Source organism: Bicyclus anynana, chromosome Z (genome assembly GCF_947172395.1).
Source record: "Bicyclus anynana chromosome Z, ilBicAnyn1.1, whole genome shotgun sequence".
Taxonomy (NCBI): domain Eukaryota; kingdom Metazoa; phylum Arthropoda; class Insecta; order Lepidoptera; family Nymphalidae; genus Bicyclus; species Bicyclus anynana.
This window is the reverse complement of record NC_069110.1, coordinates 12996999-13006860: the sequence shown is the minus strand read 5'-3', so window position 1 is coordinate 13006860 and position 9862 is coordinate 12996999.

Here is a 9862-nt window from a genome sequence, read left to right as displayed (position 1 = left end):
TTGAATTTTTTTTATTAAAATTTTTATTTTTTTATTTTTAGTGTTAGCATACCCACTGCGTGTGTACAGTCACAACCTATCTAAGTGGAAAGTTATTATCAATACAAAATTATCAAGTCCAAACACAATGTAGCTACTGTGAGCCGTCGAGGATTTCTCTTCACTGTCCCTCGTCTTCATCACCAGACCCTTAATGCAGTCGCAATCCATCTAGGTGGAAAGTTCTCATCAATACAAATTTATCAAGTCCAAACACAAGGTAGCTACTATGAACCGTCGAGGAGTTCTCTTCACTGTCCCTCGTCTTCAACATCAGACCCTTAATACAGTCACAATCCATCTAGGTGGAAAGTTCTCATCAATACAAATTTATCAAGTCCAAACACAAGGTAGCTACTGTGAACCGTCGAGGAGTTCTCTTCACTGTCCCTCGTGTTCATCACCAGACCCTTAACACAGTCACAATCCTTCTAGGTGGAAAGTTCTCATCAATACAAATTTATCAAGTCCAAACACAAGGTAGCTACTGTGAACAGTCGAGGAGTTCTCTTCACTGTCCCTCGTCTTCATCATCAGACCCTTAATACAGTCACAATCCATCTAGGTGGTAAGTTCTCATCAATACAAATTTATCAAGTCCAAACACAAGGTAGCTACTGTGAACCGTCGAGGAGTTCTCTTCACTGTCCCTCGTCTTCATCACCAGACCCTTAATACAGTCACAACCCATATAGGTGGAAAGTACTCATCAATACAAATTAATCAAGCCCAAACAAAAGGTGACTGCTGTAAATCCTTGACGAGTTCCATCGTCTGTATTTCGGCTCCATCATCAGACCAACTCCAAACCTTCATAAAGTTGTAGTGGTTTAAAATACCTTATGGAAACACTAACAAACGTACTAGCCGTCTCTACAACTTTCGAAAGTTCCCCTCAATTTCTCCAGGATGCCATCATCAGATCCTGACATGAAAAAAATGGGACCACCCTGGGAGTAAACCCTACAAAACAAAAAAAGAATTTTCAAAATCGGTCCATAATTGACGGAATTATCGCTGGACATACATAAGAAAAAAAAAAAAAAAAAAAAAAAAAAAAAAAAAAAAAAAAAAAAAAACATACATACAGCCGAACGTAGAACCTCCTCCTTTTTGGAAGTCGGTTAATAAAATCAAAGTCATTCTGAAGGACACGGTCTATTGTTTAATTTGATTGTTCTGTGTTAAAGAACAATAAACTGTTACGATATTTCATGTTTATTGTGGCATACAGGTACATTTTATATAGGTACAGGGTGCTCGGGAGTATTTGCCGTAACTTCAAGGTGTTGACGAGTCCACTTATAGGAGCCGAACTGCATAAGTAATATTGTAACACACGCCTTTATCTAAACTTACATTCTAAAATACGTCAAACCTGACTATGTCATAATTATAAGGAAGCGTTTAAGGGACATATTTTAAGATCTATTTACAAAAGAAATATTATTAACCCCGAAAATATTAATTTTAGAACACATTGTTCCTTGAACATTTTTTATTATTTATTCGGTAAAGAATATAACCCCAGAGTTATGGGAAATACACCCGATCACCCTGTATAACTCAATATGCTATTAAAATTTTATGAATAAATGCATTTTTATCATCACGTGATTAAATAAATAAAGGAAAACGACTTTACTTTTAGTTTGAAATTATTATGATGGTGGTTGCAGTTATGAAAGGGGAGCCGTACCAGATTAGCGTGATCCTTGAAGGAGTTTATCTTATAGAGGTCCTCCTCCATGAAATACATTTTCATTTCGATCATGTGGCTTTGTTGTCCATAGATATATTGCCCGACATTCATCTCCGAACCCAAAAGCTGCATTAAAATTCTCATCACAAAATTGGAGGGGAATGGGAATAATGGTCATATTTAAAAGAAGCTATCTCATTTCTTTTAAATATGTCCAATATATTATTTAAAAAAAAAACTCTCTGTTTTTCATCGCTTGATAAACATTATTTCATTACGAACACGTCTAGGAGGAATTGCAAAAAATCAGTCCTAGATCTAGATCAGCATCATAATCATATCCTGGACTGAAATGTTTTAATCAACCCATCTCCAATACATTTCATCTCTCAGAATGAGAGATGAAATGTTATATATAAATGTTAGGCCAATAGTTAAGAAAAATCTCTGATAAGCAGGTTTCAGGCCTCACGATGTTTTTCCTTCACTGTTTGAGACACCTGACATTTAACTTCTTAAAATGCACACAACTGAAAAGTTGGACGTACATGCCCCAGACCGTATTCGAACCCACACCCTCCGGAATCGGAGGCAGAGGTCATATAAAGGTTAAGTTGGTCGTATTGTAGGGGTAATCTTTACTAAACCGATTTTGAAATTTATTTTAAGCCACGTTAGTTTGTTAGTTAGTTTGGGGGAGGCTAGTACCAGTTGGGTTTAAAAAAGTCTGAAAAGATAGGTGTTCGTACAGTTATGTTGTTCGTTAGGTTGTTAAAAAAAATCCTGGGGCGCTCAGGGCCCTTTGGGAGTCGTTGTTTTTTGTTAAGTTATAATATCTTCTACTATTATTATTGTAATATTACGGTTAGGTCACAGATATAAGAAGTAACTAGATTTATAAAGTGCCAATTGTTTGTATTGAAACCAGCAAGCGTTAGCTTTTAGCGATCTCTGTTCTGTGTTTAATCCTACAAAGTAATTAGATGACAATTACGGGAGTAATTTTCATTCATTTATTATACTCAGCGACATCTACCGGTTGGTTATCGAAGCTTTTACTGCTACAAACATCTCGTAGCATCGTAGCACTGTGCCAATGCAAAAGTAGTTCCCATCATTGCTACGAGATGGGATTTTCCATAGTTTGTTTCTGAACATTCATACCAATTTCTAGCTCTATGGGAATTATTGCTTCAAAGTCTCATTTGACTGGATTTTATGTGCTATGTAGCAAACGTAGTTTCCATGATTGCTACGAGATGGATCTTTTGTAATAGACATCATTATCAGCCTATTTTAACGACCAACTAGAGCCTACAGGAGGCCTACGTCCGTTTAGGGGAGGGGCAATGGAGCTTTGTTTATTATTCTTTTAAAAAATCCACACAACTTGATTTCTACACGACATCGTACCGAAACTCTAAATCGCTTGGCGGTACGTCTTTGACGGTAGGTAACTAGCCACGGCCGAAACCTCCCACCTACACCACACAATTAAGTAAACCTCAATCAAATTCAGCCGGGAGTCGAATCCAGGGCCTCCGACTTGTAAATCCGCGCATACCACTGCGCCACGGAGGCCGTCAGAAACCCATCATGCTGCTGCATTGCGGGTTGACGGGCTGAGAGTTATAATGATAAATTCTTTAACGACTACTGTGACACTGTCAGATGGTCTGACAACCGGGATTGTCAGCCTAATGTCTCTATTTATGATATAGTTCATTATCAGCTTTTACGTCACACGGGTCTCAATGAAAATCAGCGCCGTGTAATATGCTTATATGTTTATATAATATTAAGTATGTAAGGGTTACAGCCGTGATAGCCCAGTGGGTATGACCTCTGCCTCCGATTCCGGAGGGTGTGGGTTCGAATCCGGCCCGGGCGTGCACCTCCAACTTTTCAGTTATGTGCATTTTAAGTGCGTGTCTCAAACGGTGAAGGAAAACATCGTGAGGAAACCTGCATACCAGAGAATTTTCATAATTCTCTGCGTTTGTGAAGTCTGCCAACCCGCATTGGGCCAGCGTGGTGGACTAATGGCCCCTTATAATAACCCCTTTCATTCTGAAATGAGACTCGAACTCAGCAGTGAGCCGAATATGGGTTGATAATGATGATGATGAAGGGTTACAGACAAACATGCTGTCATAAAGATAGGGTACTGACTGTCTGTAACTTTTAGATATGAATATATTTTTCTTCTTTCTGACGGTTTATAAAATTCACTGCAAATGAATTTGGAAATTCTAGATGTTAACTAATAACAATATAATTGTTTTAGAATATTGTGAAAATTATAAATAAAATACTTTTATTACTATAGTATTCTTTATTTTAAAATAATTTGAAGCATGCATGTATATCAATAATATAAAACAAAAAATGCACGATTTATTTATTCTCTACACATAGTAGGTAGTAAGTACATTACACTTTATTTTAAAATATAATATCATCCTAAACACTTCCCTTTCAAAAACAAAAAATATGTACATCTAAAATGAGTATGCCTATTTTACAAAGTAAATTATACTTCAAAATAAATAATGTATTTTTTATCCTTTAACGTTATAATAGCTTTGTTAAGTAGTTAGTCATTTTTGTATGAGTTATACATCAATTTATAATTTATAAATTCAAATTCAACCAAGTAATGCGTGTTGTAGAAAACTCTTTGTTGCTATAAATTTCGAGTGTACATTAGATTATTGAAATATCCTATAATTGTTATAGGAAAACGCAATATATTCCAGTAACAGGAAAAGAGGGTAAGTATATTTTTTTTATTTGATTTTACTGGTTGTATGTGAAAACATACAAAATAATCATGTACGTAGTTTTTATTAGCTGTTAGCGGATTTCACTGTTAAAAGAATTGTCATACAAAATTGCTAAGTTCAATATTATTCCTTTGGGTCTTTTCCCATTTTTTTTAAATACTCAATAAAACAAGCAAAACAAAATGGTTTAGCATTTTCATAATTTACTATACTTTATGTCAATTTTGTATGTCATAAGAAATCTATAAAGTGAACCAAAGATATTGTAATTATATTTAAACTTCAAATTATAATATTACTTTTAAGAGATTGTCTATGTATTATATGTAAAAACGTTTAAGTATAAATTAATTTACATGTAACAAAAACGAATGTAACTGAGTCAAAATTGCACAAGCATTCAATCTCTAGCAAAACTAATGAATACATGAGATTTTCAAAAGCAAACATAAAAGTGAAGTGCTTGAATGAGAGTCAAATATAAAACAAATTGTTTATGCAAATATACGATATTGCATATAATTAAGCGGGTTCCACATACGCGCACTAGGTAGTGTTGTATTTACGTAGAACTGCAGAAAATATGACAGCGATATTTATTACGCCGCACAATCTGAATTGTATTAAAAGTTTTGCTTCATCGTCTAAGCCATATAAGGTTGCTTAGTTCGACTTGTAAACGATAACTTATCAATACATATAAATAAAATTGCAATCCGTCTGTGACTACAAAATAACTATGTTTTCTGAAGTGCTTTTAGTTATTTACACTTTTTGTCACACACACTACAATTTTTGTCGGTGTCTGTCTTTCAGTCTGTCCGTCTGTCTGTCTGTTTTTCCGGACTATATTCCGGCTGAAGCGGTTTTTATATTATAAGTGCTCTCAATATAACTCAATAACACCATTTTTTCATACATTAAGTTTGCTGTTTAATGCTGTTGATTGAATCCTTAATTTATTTAATAGTCGAGTCACTTATACGTATTGTAAGGGACTAATTGAAGTAGTTTGGGGCAAATTGAAACAAAAATGTATTTTGCAATCCAATCCCAATAATATCTTTGGTCCCATTCCATAAATTGATTCACGTTTGCGAGCTACGAGAGCGGCGTAGTGTAAATGGGCAATTAAATCTTGTATAGCCTTATTTATAAACATGGATTAGGATTCCAAACGCAAATTAAAGTAAAGTGAACTTTAAACACTTGTGATTAGGTCCATTTTACTTGAGGTTTAAATTCGTATCCATGGTTATGAATATGGGGGTTATAGGTTGACGGGAAATCGTACTGAATCTGAAGGAAGATAAAGAAATAAAACATTAAATGGAACCCGCTTTATATCACCGATTATTGCTAATTTAACTTCATCTCTATAGAGAAGATATTACTTACTAGAAAGTGCCTGCAATAGCCAAATATTCCTCATTTTATGAAGACTGTTAATATGGTAGCACATAAGCTGTTTTATTTACAGCCTTCTTTCTTCTTGCATGCTTTAGGTGAGTATAGTAGTCAATTATGGAGTTTGGATTGGCTTTATAAAGGTTTCAGGGGAAAATGCTACTTGTACTAAAATTGACACATGTTCACAAATATGATAAAAGTGTCGCCTACTATAATTTCACGGTCATTATGTCTATTTGTACCTCTCCCCGGTGCTGTTCCTAGCGGACTTTTTCAACACCTTTAGAGGAAAATGGCTCATTGTCCAAGTTCAAAAAAACTTTTTTTTTATAGGATATCATGAGGAATCGTATCTTTAGTCACCAGAACTTTAGCTTTATGGCAACATGTCTGAAGACAGTCTAAAAGTTCTCTTTGCTGCTGGATACTGGCGGCTCTAGATCGTTCTGTATTTTTTTATATTCTTTACAAGTTATCCCTTGACAACAATCTTACCTAATGGTAAATGATGATGCAATCTAAGCGGGCTAACTTGCTAGGAGGAGGCTAACTTCCACACTCCTTTCGGTTTCTACACAATATCGTAGTGGAACGCTAAATCGCTTGGGGGTACGTCTTTGTCGGTAGGGTGGTAACTAGTCACGGCCGAAGCCTTCAGCCAGATTTGGACCAATTAAGTAAACCTTAATCGGCCCAGCCGGGGATCGAACCAGGACCTCCGTCTTGTAAGAAAAAGTAAAAGTAAAGTTTGGAAGTCTAGTAGTGGACATCCATCGGTTGTTAATGATGTTGATGGTGATGAAAATGAGGTATGTCTGACAATCGCAGGCTCACAATCCATAAGTTGTTATTAAAATTACAGTCAGGTAAGCACTATAATAACATTATCGTGACAATACATTGGCTCTACGTCATCTAGGCTACACCGTAGTGGACCCTAGGTACTTAGGATTAATATATATGCTAATATTAACATTATAATATAACATAATAATGTGCTGAGAAAATAGTCCGGTCAACTTAGCCAAATAGTCTTACATAAATACTCATGAAGCTGAAAATGTTCTGGAATGTCAAGAGCACCTGTAAAGTGAAGTTGTGAAAACTGGTCTAGTCTAAGATCCGGCACTAGAAATCTATACCCTCATCTGTTATTTATTAGTAATGAGAAATAAATAATAGATAATAAGTGACACATTGCAATTAGGCTCCATAATTAAATTGCACCCAAACACATATTTCATACAAAATCTAGGAAGCCATAAACTAGATCAAAGGCAACCTAATTAAGCATAAAATGAGCTTTCATTTAACTTAATAAACAACTAAATAACTGATAAGGGTATATAAATAACATTATTCAACTGTTTACATCTGGCAACACCACAATTGCAGTGCGAAAGCAGGCAACCTTTACTTTTTCAATTCTTTTGGGTATATTCTATTAACTCGTGCATGATATTTTATTTTATTAACTATTGATGGAAGGAGATTCAAAAGTAATAATCATTCAATACTATACGGCTGCAATGTAACTAGGCAGCCTATATGTCCAATGTGTCAATATGAATATTTTCTATAATGTTTTTCTTATCCCAAATAAATAATAGATCAGGGTATATATTTCTTATACCGGATCTTGTAATATAATAATACTTGTGTGCAAAAATCTGTAAATACATACTCAAAGTTAGCTTTCAGTTCATCGGGAAATTATGCAAGAGTGAATGTTTTTTTTACTTATTCAAAAAAGGTATATGTTAGTCAATATTGATTTCCATTGTTGAGGTTTGAAACAATTTTTCTAGTTGATATTATAAACAGTATTCAAAATAGAGATTATAATATTTCATTTTGTATTAACTTGTGTTTAATGAATAGCATATATAGGTACCTTTATATATAACAAAATGGTTATCTGGCTTTACTGCTGTACTATGACACTATATGTAAAAAGACATATACTTTGCAGTTCTTTGGGGGCTAAACCCCTATTATTTGCTACTCGTAGAATCATAGATGCAGTGTATACTATTAATTTCTCATTATTTTCAATTTAAAAAAAAATTTGAAATGTATATGTTAACCTGAAGCATCAATAGCTCAGTGATAAAGAGGTCGGACCCATCATCAAGAGGTGGTGGTTCGATGCTCGCCTATTGGTCTAATGTCATACCCAATCCTAAAAAAGTCTTTTTTACTACTTGGAGGGGAACAGGAATATTGGACATCATCATCATCATCATCATCATATCAGCCGATGGACGTCCACTGCAGGACATAGGCCTTTTGTAGGGACTTCCAAACATCACGATACTGAGCCGCCTGCATCCAGCGAATCCCTGCGACTCGCTTGATGTGGTCAGTCCACCTGGTGGGGGGTCGGCCAACACTGCGCTTACTAGTGCGGGGTCGCCATTCCAGCACTTTGGGACCCCAACGTCCATCGGCTCTTCGAACTATGTGCCCCGCCCATTGTCACTTCAGCTTCGCAACTCGTTGAGCTATGTCGGTGACTTTGGTTCTTCTGCGGATCTCCTCATTTCTGATTCGATCACGCAGAGATACTCCTAACATAGCTCGTTCCATCGCCCGCTGTGTGACTCTGAGCCTTCTTATGAGGCCCATAGTTAACGACCAAGTCTCGGAACCATAGGTCATCACTGGCAACACGCACTGTTCGAAGACTTTTGTCTTCAGGCACTGAGGAATTTCGGACGAAAAGATGTCGCGAAGCTTCCCGAATGCAGCCCAGCCGAGTTGGATTCGACGGTTCACCCCTGAGGAATATTGGACATATACAAAATATATGGCAAATATTCTTAAAAAAAAAAATTATGAATGTTACTAATACAGTGTATCTGAATGTATAGAGTAATGTCATAGCACGACAGTATTCACCTGAACGGGGTTATTCCGTAAACTTCCATATTTTTTAATTGTCTTCCAGTTTCAATGAGTATGACATGTGTCATTCTTGTTTAGGAATTGCCCATGCTCTTATATTTTGCACTATAGATGTGTCTCAATGTAAAAAGTCGATAGAACACGTATTCACAGGTATGTAAACATATGCAAAGAACACCGTATTACCTTAAAATATATAATAAATAGTCTAAGACAAGGTCTTAAATTAGACATTGTTGAATGTAAAAAATACTTACATAAAGGGTCAATGAACTTAGTGTAATTTATTAAAAAAGAATATAGTGGCGTGCAATTTATATAAAAAAAAAAACTAAACGAGCTGTCCCGCGATTTTACTCATTTCTGAGATAATATTAGAATAAAGTTTTAGCAAATCTATTCTCTAACTTTGGGAAACTGTAGTGGATATACTCGAAAATTACCAACTAGCTATTGTTAGTGATTTGAAACACATGACTTCGTATTCAATATTGATTTATTACTAACTGATCAAAATAACTAACCATACCAATGGGGTTTAAGCTCAGACCAATTATTGTATAGGACCTGCCTCGCTAGACGTTACTTTTCTGTCAAAGTATATGATCAACGATCTAATGCGATTATAGAAACTGTCTACATAGAATCGATGTTAAATAGTTGTAATCGTGTTCGTCGGTTAAAGAGCTCCGTAAAAATACCTTTTTGTGTAATTAAATTGTGTAAAAAACGGGCAAAAACTTCTAGTTTAGTATAAGATATACACCAAATCTAAGCTCGTTTTCCTCAGAAAATGACAGACAGTTTTGTTCGTGACTATGAGTGTGATACAGGTCTTTCTATAATTGGTCTGAGGGTTTAAGGGATATCAATAATGCAGTTGTTATTGATGTTAATAATATTAGTAGGCTAATAGAGCAAATTTAGTGAATAGGCCAGCTGGACTTACATAGTAATCCGAACGAAATACTCTTAATAAGAAAATAGTTTATTGTATTTCAAATGATTTGTGCGATTT